We start from the raw sequence: 14,036 nt of genomic DNA, 5'->3' as shown, positions 1-14,036 counted from the left end.
CACAGCTGCAAGGTGGTGGTTGAATGTGTTCCAGTATACGGCTCTAACAGGAAAAAAAAGCTGCAATACATCATTAACACGATGAAATAGGTGAACGTAGTTCACGAAACTGTAGTTCGTTCATTTATTGTTTCAATGAAATATATCTGCTTGAAAGAACACTACCATACGCATTTCAATTGGAGTGGTGCATCGCATCCTGCAGTAAATTCACTTAATACACTTCAAAGAACGTTCGTTCACATAAGTCACCTGTTGTAGACAGGCAATGTTGAACTCAGTTCACTACAATATCATCGTTTGTAGACTACAGCACACACGCAGGAATTCTAATGCTCCACCGCTTTGCCTGGGGAATGAAAAGCTGCAAAAAGGGCTATCGACAAGTCTGTGCCATTGCTTGTATGCACGCATCTCAAGTCACCCTAAAACCACTCTGTTGTTTCTGAGTATATATGATGTCACAGCATACCCTGTATGCTTAGGCAGCATTACACGGAATTCGGTCATCGGTTTTTGCGAATTAAAAATTTCTCAAGAGGCAATGCGAAAATGACAAAAACCACATTGACTTTGCACTGACGTAGAGGTTTAGATAACACCAATTTATGAACTGAATTCATGGTAGATTCATGGAACTGAATTCATGGTAAGCACTGAAGAAAAGCATTTTCTTAAGTGACCTTTCCACTTGGCTAAGGAGATTGCGAAAGCTGCAAGGGGAGCTTCGAGACCCTGAAGAATACTCACTAAGATAATTAAAATTCGGACCAAATAGTTACGTAGACCTGTGCCTATGGAAACACAGCAGTACCTCTTTATGAATGTTAAGCATCAAAAAGTGTACAAAGAATAAAAAAAGCTCTCAGCAAAACAGAAAATGGCCCACTGTTAAATTAAGGCCACTTCGTCTGTTTTCCCAAATGAGAAACAGATGCTATTAGGAGCGCTCTCCTGAAAGCCAAATTAGTGTCTAATTAAATTAAGCGGACTATTCGCGATAAGTGCCAGAGACGGCGGGATATTAAAGCTCACCGCAATTACTTGAGAGCAAAGCGGAAAACAATTGACGCACGTCCCCCTCGTACGAGCCAACACACCGCAAATGTAAGGCATATGACATGCACGAGGATTTTATAAGTTCTATGTTAAAGCTCATTTGAAGGAACATAAAAACCAGAACGAACGTATTGGAAACTTTAATGACCCTAGATGTAATATAATGAATTCATAATTACGAGAAGAAAGTGTCAAGTGGTGTGAGCAAAGCTTTTATTTGTTATTAAATAAAAGTGTACTACTGAGAGTAGTGCACGAAGCAGTGATATAAACCGAAAGGCACGACAAAAAAGTAAAAAAAAAGTGTGCAAGCTGTCCCGAGGTTCAATAGTTCACCCCCTAATAGCAGAACTTCACGCTTCTCGTTTCTCCTTTGCGCCGTTTGTGCCAATTTGTTCGATTGGCGTGCTCTTTATTTGTACTTCTACAAAACAGAGTGGAACGAATTCAGGACAGATAGCTTCCGATTCATCTGCATGACTCAGCAAAGTCCATTGTTGGAATTTTAAAATAGGGCGTACTTGGCTGGGAGCCACCATGTCACTGGATTCTGTCCAATTACTCTGGTATGCTTCATTTTAACTTCAACGACCTCGGCGAAGAAATGAACGCCAAGTTATAGGAAAAGAAATCTTAGAATAGCTTGGTCCGTATCGATATACAGAACCTCTGTATTGAGCTCAACTGTTTCGAACAAGTGAACCTGGCAACATGCAACATGACTTGTGCACTGCTACCTCTACCAGTTCGCGACGCTTTCGACTAAACCAAAAGCACACTGTCGCTCTATTCAGCTTTTCTACCGCAGTGAATATCTCTGTGTATCTCTCGTTGCAAAACATGGAATCGTATAACGACACGTATGCACCTCTCAGACGGATTGGTTATTCCCGTCTGTGGCATTGCCCACATTGGCCAACACCCTTCTGTCACGTTGAAGAAATTACTTACTGTTAATTAAACACAAACTAAAGTAAATGCCCTCCTTTCACAGCTTTCCCACTTCCAAATGGCAAGACACGACGATCAGTGCCATGAAGTTTATGCGTTATTGTTTATAAGGAGGAAATAAGAGTTGGAGTAAAGTTTGAACAACACGTGACAACAGTACCTGCTAGAGTGATGAGCAGCAGTGCTACAACCAGCATTGTAGGTGCCGCGGCTCTTTACTACATGACATTATATGTACAAAACTTAGACATTTATTGCTTGCTTTATTGCTTGTACACTCTGTTATTTTAAGTCTATGACGTGCACAACACTGCCATATTCCCGCATTGGAAATATAGAAACTATATAGCGGTTACACGCACAGTCCCCATACAAGCAGCGGAATGCCGAAATGTGCACGAAATGTGTTGCCCAATTCATTCACATTGAATTTAATGAGCGAAGACGCACTTTTCTAATGACAGCCGTTGGCGTTGCACGTTGGACGCTGTAAAGAAGGACTCCAATGGACTAAATTAAAGCAACCTAGCTCCAAGAGGCGTATTTTCGGTGAAATTCTAATTTCACTGGAAATGCGAGGCAAAGCGTAATAAAGCTGCCACGTTTACCGTATACTTACTATCACGTTGAAACAGTCAATGTAAAGGTTTCAGATGTGCTTATTTTGTAATTAATCAAAAGAAATACAGGAACTAATCGATATGCTTATTTCGTAATTATTCAAAAGAAATATAGAAAGTAGTTTATACTCTTTTGTCAGCTTATTTTTATGATCCTGTCCAACTTAGGAAGCACGAACAGATGGTAACTAATGTTTATGAATATTCAAACTGCGACAAGAAGCGATGCTGACTTAGGTATCGACAATTTCAAAGTATATTACTGAGTCGCGCTGCGTCTTACAATATTTTCTTCCAATTACGGTACGCTCATTGTGAACTTTAGTGCGCTATCTATATTGTTTGAGCCCGGGCAGATATATTTTAGACCCCGAGCAATATGTTTCCTAAGAATCGAGACGGAATATTATAGGCTGCGTTTAACATTCGAAAGGTCATGATATGATTAACGAGGATGCTGTAGCGAAGAATTCTGGAAATTTTAGCTTCTGTTGCTTTTTTTAAACTGCACCTAAACCTAAATAAAGAGCCGTTAGCTTGTCGCCTCCAATCAAATGTGGCTGCCCTGGCCGGGATTTGATACCACGACATTCCTGTAAGCAGTCGATCACCATGTGCACTAGACTATACGGCCTAGGTTGGAATATATGACTTAATAAATCCAAACATGTGCCCTGAAGAAATCTCCTGGAGGATCCAGCATACCAAAAATACATTTCAAACAGTCTTGCTAATATTCATATCACATGACAAAATGCACTAAATTTAGGGTGCAAGACAGTGCAAATGCCAATAAGAATCATATATATAAGGAAAAGTGCTCCTCCCCTAAAGGTGGAAGAGAGAAGGACAAAATAACAATTCTTACATCAGTTCTACTTGGATGACAAATAGTATCAAATCTCAGCATCTCACTAACTAGCAAAAAACGCACCATGACGAGGCAGCGCCAAATAACAGCGAGACATTTCAAACAGTTCGAGATTCAAACGGTTCGAGTCGACCTGTGACAGAAGCAATGCCCAACCTTACAGTAACAAAAGAATGTGATCTAGTCTGCGAGAACTTAGGACCTTTTTTTACTAGCTGCTCTTTTTAACCAATTTTTCCACCCAATTAGTTAAACCTTTCTTTGCATGCCAAAAAGCCCCAACTAAAAAGAAAGGAAAATAAATGGTTAATAGTCAGGCACAAAACACACTGCAGTTACTTCCCGTCAGCGCTCGCACAGAAAAAAGCCGAAAGTGTATCAGGTAGAAAACAAGACAAAACAAGTCCTTGAAGGGGCTTCACTCAAGTGGAATTCTCATCCGGAATTAGGCGTGAGCAGCTTTGCTTGCGAGTCACCTACTACTCCTCTGGCCTTTGTTTTAAGTTTTTCCAGTTATTCTTCATCTAGCTTCCGAAGTCCCAGGCTTCACGTAAACTTTTCTCACTTTTTCACTTAGAAAGTAGTGTCATGATTCATTGCCATTCGCCACCTTCCGACTCGCTAGAAGAAAGTCAAGAATATCAAAGCGTACATTGAGCTCTGAAAGTCAAGCTCCTGCTCCGAACACTCATGAAACTCTTTACACATGCAAAGGAGGAAACGGTAAATTACAGCAACTATGGTGCTTCAAGTCAGCATAGTCGTAAAATACGAGAACAAATAGTTGAGAGCTAGACGCGAGAATGGCAAAGGTAAAGAAAGAAGTGCGTTTGTCTTTGTGAGCGAGTGAGAGCTCACGCTTTCGCTTCATGCAACATAAAGTAGTAGCACTATACAATAATGCAAACTCATCAGAATATTTCCGCGCGCCATTGCTCAGCTACGAGGGTTTCAATGGGCTTGTTGGGGAATAATTTGAAGAGATTTGATGCAACGCCAAAGAACACCTGCGCAAGAAACGGCATATAATGACACTGCACGGCGGGATTTTGCTCCTGGACACAAGGACGCTCCTAGCACGCCCAATGAGCCAACGAAATACTTTTATGTAAAGAGAAGGCTCTTCCCGCCACCTCATACGAAGCTAAACAGACCGCACGTGGTCACGCTCATACTCCTGCAAACCAACTTTAACCCTAGTACTGCGTTTCTTAATAGTATCTATTCGGAAATTTACACGAATAGTTCTTGCGCGGCTTGTGGTGAGGTTGCTAGTTTGCTTCACGTGCTCTGGCAGTGTGAATAGCGGGGCCCGACGTTCAACAAGGAAATGGAGGACACACTCCTGCGAAGTCCCGTCTTCGAAGACCGAATCCTGGCCGTACAGCGTGCCCGTGATCGAGCCGGCAGGCTAGACCTGTCGGTTCCGTCATGACATTATCCAGGTGCACGTTTCGTCTCGTTTTGCCAGACCAAATAAGAGCTCGCTCGCTCACTCACTCACTCGCTCACTCACTCACTCACTCACTCACTCACTCACTCACTCACTCACTCACTCACTCACTCACTCACTCACTCACTCACTCACTCACTCACTCACTCTCTCATTATGCGAAAACTGAAATATGTTTCAAAAGCAGACGGCTTATAGACCTCAATCGATATGGTTTTAAAGATAAGCATTTTGTTGCTGGCAACGCTGTGTGGTGTCCCTATGTACCTTCTATCGGTGTGCTGTATTGCGCTACACGGAAGCTATTCAGATGCTTCAGCATTGTATGGAAAGGACAATGAGGTGGCCGTGATTTCTACATCCCTGTGCCCCTGCCGTCCACAATTCAGTCGCATTTGCCATGGTGTAGCCGTTACAAAGCTGGGCAGATGCCTCGATGCTCACAACTTCTATCCTAACAATAATGGTTGCATCTTGATGAATATGAAAAACCTACAGTTACACGTATATGTGCTAAATCAGTGCACGGTAAAGAACACGAGATGTTCAAAGTTTGCGTAGCCGTTCACTAACTTATAGTTGTACGTTTTTCTTGGCACAAAATACATTAAATATTGTAATTAATAATAATGTTAATCAGAAAGTGCGGGCTAATCACTATGAATTGTGGATGATCTACGCCGCTTGTTCAATCAATATCTCTTGTTTATAAAGTGGTAGTTATTTAAACGTACCTTTTTCTGCTTGCTTAACGCAAAATAGTTATGTGTTGTGGGTCACAGCATGACATTTTGTTGTCAAGTTTAGGGCACCTTCAGGATTAGCTTTCTGGGTTTTTTGTGTGGTTGACACCATTAAAAATTGGGGGACCTTTTAGCTTTGCCTTTAGGAGTTGAACGCGATAGCGAAATCCAGCACCAAGTGCACCCTTCAACCGCTAAGCGCATACTTGTCTATATGTTTCGTCACACACAGGCACGTACACAAACACGCACACAGTAGATTGGACCAGCGCGCGCTATTATCGCCGGATGGGCTCGTTTTTGTCGTGACACCTGTCAAACAAAATGCGTTAAAGGGGCTCTGATACACTTTTTCAAGTAACCATGGAATGAATTCACTATAAGAGCTTAATGCCTCACAAATTTAACGCCACAAAAGTTTTTAAGTCCATTCAGTGCGAGTGGAGTTACAAAGGTTTGTCACATGCTGCAATTGCATTATCTCCTCTCTCGTCCCGACGAAAGCGCTGGAAGTTAAGCAGGGAGAAGTGGCAGGGCAAAGAAACTACCGCGCCTCGTGACCTTGAGCACTTTTTTTTTTCTTTGAAAACGCGGCTTTTATCAGTGTGATCGCACGCGCACGCGTGGACAAGTAGCGGCCTCCCGCGGCTATCTCGGTAACTTAATTTTTCGGTCACACATGCACAGATGATTTTTCGCTTACAACCAACGGGGCCGACGCCGGCGGCGAGTTTCCTGCGACACGAGCTTTTTAACGCTATCGCGTTAATATTGCAATAATAGGCGGTTCGGCGAAGCGCCATTGAGATGACTCTATCTCTTCCGGCCCTATTCACCGCCTTCTTACGGCTGCTAAGTGCCTTCATTACTTTGAAGCATGTATCCATTTCTGTTTCTTTTATTGAGAATCTGAGCTTAATTTTAACAAGCATCAGTCAAAACGTAGCGTGACGAACGTGAAAGAGTATCCTATACGGTCCCTTCCGGCAACAGCATAGTCCACATTGCTAACAAAGGGAAACCCGAGCATAAGTTTGCTTTTAATAAATAATGAATGGTCGTGTCCTAGTGGGTCTACAAGCTATTCGTCTATGTTAAAACGAGCTGCATATGTCGGCAAAGAAGCCGCAACTTTTCTGAAATGTTTCAATCTAGGCGGGTGTTGTTACTGCCACCACCTTGTCAAGACTGCTGCTAAGTAAGCTATGATTAGCTCAGAAAGATGTGATGACCTACGTACCCGGTAAGTTAAAAAAATCTATATTTTTATAGTGGATCTTGACAATGCCCACAATTGCTCTCCTTCCCCTTTCTTCGCAAGGACCAATTCTAGCAGATGCTGGAAAGAAAAACTAGCTAAACGCACGCCTGTGTCCAGAACTTTACTCTTTACTAAACAAAATAGGAAGCGAAAATGAAATAGGAAATCGGACTCATAGAATGGACTGACAGCCTGGGCTTCCTTATGACCCGCCTTCTATTTTAGGTGTCGTCCTGGGACTTTTCTTTGCACTCCCAGAACATCCCAACTTTTGTACGAACAGGTTTGAAAAGAGATACAAAGCTACAGCTTGGCGACTTCCAGTCAGGGGGACAGGGACTGTTTGCAGCGAGAATAACGTCCCAGAAATCAGTCCAGGGCTGTTGGTCTTCTACATCATAGAGGAGATGAGATATGCGCCAGCTGCCGCCAATACGTATACCGGGGCGACGCACGAAACCACCTGAAATTGATCGGCATCGCTCGTATACCTTTCGCAATCGAACCCGGCGGTGCAGTCGATACGTAGCGCTTGTCGCGACCACTAATACCGTTCGTCGGCTGACGACCATGTGGATCTCCGCTGCACGCACACACGCCTCCGACGTGACAGAGGCGCACCTGAACAACTCGTATAGTACATGGAGCGCTTCTTTCTTACTCCACGCCAATCTCGTCCAATCTGTCCGCAAAGAAAGCGAGCGCCGACGTACCACGCATGGTTGCTTCTTGTGATGAAACGAGCCGCCACCGCCGGCCTCACGCACATCTTTTCGGGCACGTTTGCGGGAATCGACCGGAGGAGAACGGCAGAAGAATGGTGCAGTACGAGTACGCGTTGTTTTCTTTTCCTGTGATACTGTACGTAAATGTGTACCTGAACGCCGACTCGTGAACAGGCTTGTTACAATTTTGTACAGGCGGTGATGTGAAAAATGTTCTTTAAGCTATAAAAGAAAAAAAATCAAATCTCGCTGTTCCCTGATTAACACACTCGTGGAAGGCGCACAGAAACGCAGCTTTGCTTGCAATCTCTGTATTTCCTTTTCTGTCAGACTATTCTGTTGCCCCTTACCGCACACGACGACTGTCTTCGCACAGTGTATGAAAAGTCACTCCAAAAAACAGTCGTGGAAAAAAAAGAAAATAAATGGCATAACACTCTGAATAACGACAGTATAAATATTGCTTCACTGCAATGCTCTTCTGCTTGCGAGTTTTCAAGCTCCGACAAACTCCGTGTATAAAATAACCCGAACTGTCATGTTATCTTTTTGAGTAGGACTTCTTGATAATATTTATTTTGGGAGCGTAAGTTTCTACGGCAGCAAAACAGTGAAGTGTTTCCAGTCAAGCTGAATTCGATTAAAAAAGCAATGCTTACACGGCTCACCGGGCACGGCTATGGCAATAGTTTCTTTTTTTTCTGCAATATTTACGCAAAACGTTTTCAAACTATATGACACGACTGTGCAATTGAAACTTAGTCACTGAATCCGTTATTTTTTTGTATTGCTTCATAGCAGAAGTAACATGCGTGCTTCTCAAACATCGACGCTTGCCGATAACATCCAACAACATCATGGCATGATATGCGCTTCGTTAGTGCTTCTTGCTTTCCGTTACTCTGTGATGATAAAGAGCTAGAACGAGGTAAGAAACGACATTCTTGTGCCGCAATCTTCCTCCACTGCTAAAAGATTCGACGTCAGCATTCCTGCTGACCCATGACCCGGAAAAAAAACAGGACAAAAAGTTGCATCGTCAATTGCGACAAAGGGAGCCAACAAGAATGAAGAAAAGAGAAAAAATTTGGTCGGGAATCACGAAGATTCTGGAAAACATATGGGCGAAAACAAGAGCTCCGTCGTCTACGCGCCAGCCCCGCCGGTCTCCCGCTGCGTACAGAACAAGAACTTATGATCCGGAGAGATGCCGGGGTTTCGCCGCAGCCGCCGTCGTTCTGGTGACTTCCCAAGCGGTGCGGAATGAGCGCTTGAAAGCATTGTTTTTGAAGTATGCGATCTCTGGCGCTGGCGGCAACCCTACGAGAAAAACGCCGAGGTCCCTCATTTGTCTTCTTTATGGGTAGGGGGCGCGGGCGCACGCGTGCATTTTGCCCTCGTTTCGCAACCAGGTGATGCTGTGCAGCAGGCAGGCATTAAATGTCGCACTAATATAGCGTGATAGCTTCGCCAGTGTGTATCGATGTTACGCTTCTGCTAAAGCAGTAAAACGGCGTCACGCGTGCATTATACCCTTGTTGTGTATCCACGTGATGCTTTGCAGCCGGCCGGTTTTAAACGCCTCGCTAACATTGCGCGATAGCTTCGCCAGTGTCTATCGATGTTACGCTTCTGCCGAAGCATGTCAAGGGAAAAAAAAGTTGACCCCGTATCTTTATGTTAATCTGCAAATGTCGTCGAAAGACGATAGTCTTGCGTGTCGAGAGAGTGAACAAAACCTTATTTGATGTTCTGCGCGAAAAGCTGGCGAATGGTATTCGGGAGGCGCTGCCTTAGAGTGCCTCGAGCATGCATGCGGAAGCGAACGAGCGCATCAAGTCATGTCACACGTGAGGCATGAGCACTATCTGGCAGTTTTCTTGGAAAACCAAGTCCGTGGCTCTGAGATGGGCGTGTGCACCCGTCTCAGAGTTGATAAGATGTAGAACGCAAGGAAACGGTAGGTGCCACCACCGTGTCGTCTTAGCAAAGCGTTGGAAACACTCAGCTTTTCGTGCAACGTTGCATCTTCAGCGCAGCGTGATAAGCGCTACGGTCCTTAAAACTACCTATGTATCCATTTTCTAGTAAAAGACGCACATGCAGAACATATACGTGTTGTTGTGGTGCCTCAGATATGCGCAATAATTTTTTTTAATGAACAATCGCACAAGTATGAACGCTAAAGCTTGAGCAGCATTGGTGGGCGCTGCGCATGGGGTCGGCTGTTTGAGATATCGGCTGGTCCGTTCAGAGTGTCCAGTGCCATTAGGCGTGGCCAAACAGACAGACCAAAATCTTTACGTCTAAAGTCCCCAAGAATGACTATCGCCTTTAAAACAATAGTGAAGTTTTCACTATAATTCGTACAAGGCTTCAACAGTGAAACTCAACGGCTCTCAATTCTAACTGGTTGCTTCTAGGTTGTTGCTAGGCGTCAGCTAGGGGATGCTAGGTTATTTGAGCGTTAGATCTCATTACTGAGAGCTTCGAATTCAACTAGAAGCAGTCGCATATAAGTGTTGCCTGGTCGAAAAATAAATGGCCAGGGAACTGCAAATGAAAATGCAAAGAAGTAGCAAACCTAACTCAAAAAAAGTCAAAGTAGCTGAAAGTAGCCTTGTGCCTGTTCAGCCTGTTGAGTACAGCAAGAACATCTCAAATTCATGATCACGGAAGTTCAAGCGAAAATTCTTAACATTACCAATAATGTACAAAAAGGACGCTGCCAATAGAGGACACACTCTTCACGCGTGTTTGAGAGCCCGGAGTTAACGACGATAACAATAAGTGTACGACACGAGTTTGTTCTGAATTACGGTTGCTCAGTTTGAACCATACAGAGTTGCAGCCTCTTTCGCCATCACTTATCACGTGATGATGAAGGCACAACAATTACTATCTCTCAGTCACAGTCCATACCAAACCCTGATAAATGGCCCAAGCTGTTCATAAGAAATATCCGATTCTTCATGTCGAAGAGAGCAGAGCATCTTGGCTCCAGATCTCTTTCAATACCTGTGTAGTTCCAATTACATTTATGTCATTCGCAGTGGGTATTTTAAAAAAAAGTACTATACCAATACTGAGCAGCTTCTGCTTAAATTCCATGGTGCTATGAGAAATGCTATGCAGTGATTTAAATTGACACTGCCAGGGCCGAAAGGGTTAGAAAATTTAATTGGTGTTTTGCACCCGAGTATTGCCTTCTTCACTTTGAGTAGACTAGCGGAAAGTAGTGGGATGTGCCCAATTTAGGTGTCAGATACCTGTTAATCATACTTCTTTGTACACGTTGTACACACCAAAGCATTTACTACTAGCTTAAGCAGCTTCGCTGCTAAAATAGCCACGCATTGCAGTAAGGGGCAATGATACCCCTTCATTTTTTTTCGCGTCGTTCCACCTGTATCTTTGTAGACTTCTGTATTCAGTGCATACAGCACACGCACAAGAAGGCTACCTTTTTTAATAGCTTACACGAAGTATACCACTTTTCAGAAATCATAAAATGTTGTATACATATCTATTTATGGAAGTATGCTGACTTGAATGCACGAGGTAAGCCGTTTATCGAGTGGCAGTCACGTACGTGAGCACAGCACTGTTTTGTTGCTACTACTGTTACGTCCCCGTCCTGTATACTTAGTAGCAGTCACTTAAACGCACAGTGACTTCCACAGTTTAAGACAAGCTGTCTTGCTCTTCCTTCATATTTTCTACACCTGTTTAACTTTTCGTGCTGGGGAATATATCATTCTTCTGACGTTTTGAAGGAATCAGTTGCTCTAAATGGCCCATCATTGCAAAAACGCTTTCTTGATGTCATCTAACTGCCCATTAGTGAAACAGTTATAGCTGCACAACTAATACATGCAGTACTTAATGTGTAGTTTTTGTGAATACAAACTATCTCTCGTGTCTCTACTCCCGGTATTATATCCAGCGCAGCCAACGACAGACAGTGTTAGATAAGCCTGGCTGTGTGACATATTCAGAGAGAAAACTTTCATCGCGACCCAATGCTGCATCGGTCTTTTTAGAGGCAGCATCAAGAAATCAACGGAGTTGATGCAGCAGTAACTAAGCAACCATCTATACGCTCGTTGTTCACTAGGCTTGTCATTTATCTCTTTGCCTTTTTTCCCTATTTCATATCTATATAGCTATTCTCCAAGTGCAAGACAGCAAAGTGAACTTGTGTTTGAAATTAACTTCATGGTCTTTCCTCGTTGCTCATGTGTTTTAAAGCCCATTGCAGCCAGCGGCAAGCCTATCCGTAGGCTGTTTCTATTGCCTCTGAAAAGGAAAAGAGTGTTCGAGTTACCATAGCATCTATAGCAGCAACAATTTCTGAAATGCACGATGAAGCACTCGTTGCCATTTAATATCATGCGGATCAAATATTTGGCTTGTTTACCCGTTTTTCGATCGTTGTGCAGGTTTAGAATAAACACAGCTTTTTACTCTGCCTTCCGCGTGTTTCCACTACTCTCGATTTAATGATGCCAGACTGCCCAGAATATATATTCATAAAGCTGCGTAACTGTCCCACACGGATGTGCCGCAAAAACTAAACACTTCTCGCATTATATTTGTGTGCCTTCATATGTAGGTGTGGGTTTAAGATTGCCTGTTTACAGCTTAAATCCATACAATACTAGCTGTCTTTATAAAACAGGGCCTCGATTTGTAGTTTGTGTGGATGGTGGTTGGAGCGAAAATAAAAACGGTAACGCAGAAGAGAGCACAGACCAGCTGGTAGGTCTAGTAAATAGTGGATCTCCACCCTTGCGACTTGTCACTTGGGGCATCACGGTAACCTTTTCTGGGCAGTGTGCCTCTGTAGTTGTGAAGTCGCCTCTGCAGACGCTGATGCTGGAGAGTGTGGCGGCCTTTGGTAATCCAGCTGTTTTGGAGGCATTGCACTCTGTAGGTTGAGATATTGCACACTATACCGCTGAAGACAGTTTCGCCCCTCGGTAAACCCCTGTATATTAAGAGGCGGTGCGTATTCGATCCCACATATTTTTCATTTTGTATGTGTGTGGCCTCTGATGGATTGCTGAACTGGTGCATATTGGTCTTCGCAGGACGCCGTGGTGTATAGGAGGTCCACAGAAACTAAGTGATTTCACTGCGAGAGGTGGTGTTCTCGTGTAATCAGTACTGGTTTTGAGAAAGTGTTACCTGTCCCCAGACACACTCCCCTTTCACATGGGCGCCGTGGGCAAAGTTCCTTTGCAGTGGCTTAGTGGGCGAGAAAGTGAAAGTAGGCTTTTGTGGCTGAGAGTAGCACCACATTTTGCCTTCTTTTGGCCCGGGACAACACAGCGCTTTTGTGGGAGGTCCTCCTTTGTGAGGGCCGGTGACCAACGCAGCCACTTCAAAAATGTGTGGAGAGCTTGCTGTTCCTTTGGGATTTGCAAACTGGTGAATGCTTGAGGGCACCCAGGTAAAGATGTCCATGCACGGATGGACATTCGGGGATTGTGTGTCCCCGGCTTCTTGAGCACATGCGAAGTATGCAGCCGTACTTTCTAAAGGAACCCAACTTCACTGGGATGCCGACCCCAACGTAAATAGTTACAGTTGGGGGCTATTCGCCCTCTTCTCGGAAGGTGTCCGGCTCTGGTTTATCTGTGTATAACTGTATGGAATCTGGTGGGCCGTAAACTCTTACTGCTGTGGTGACTACAAGGTTAGAGCGTCCGCTTCCAATGCAGGAGGTTCTTGGTTCGATTCCCTGTGCCGACCGGAAACCCACGGGTTTTTTCTAATGGGTACAGGAGTACTCTGACCTGGCGGTCGGTTGTTTCTGAGTACTCATCTCGAAAGGCAAAAAGTTCTGCTTCTGGGTGTACCTCAACCCACCACCGCCTTGCTGAAACAGTGAGCATCCATCGTTGCGGTGGGAAGCAGAAAATTGCTGCCACCAGAAACCTATGATTAAATAGGTTCAAGTGCCCTTTCAGCCTGGTGCTCAGCAGCACGAAGCTATAGTTGCTTGAGGGGGCACCCACACCAAGGCCAATCGGCTGTATTGAACCACCAGACCTAAAATCATGGTTATCTTCTTTTTTGTTGAGCCAAATGACGCCCAAAATAGAATACCAACTCACCCAACACTCGGTTTTTTAATGAAGTCTTTATATGATCGGATATCTCATCAACTACGTTTGAGCATCCTGGTTGTTTATTTGTTTGTGTGTTTACTTCCATGTCATGCTGCATGTCTATATTGCTGTGATTTACTTTTATCTGTTCATCAAATGGCGCCGGTTATGTCAGTCACATTCTTTTTTTCTTCATCTTCGATGTTCTAAACGTATTTTGTTTATGTCAGCGACTCA

This window comes from Rhipicephalus microplus, chromosome 1 (assembly GCF_043290135.1).
Source record: "Rhipicephalus microplus isolate Deutch F79 chromosome 1, USDA_Rmic, whole genome shotgun sequence".
Classification (NCBI taxonomy): domain Eukaryota; kingdom Metazoa; phylum Arthropoda; class Arachnida; order Ixodida; family Ixodidae; genus Rhipicephalus; species Rhipicephalus microplus.
This window is presented reverse-complemented; position numbering follows the sequence as displayed.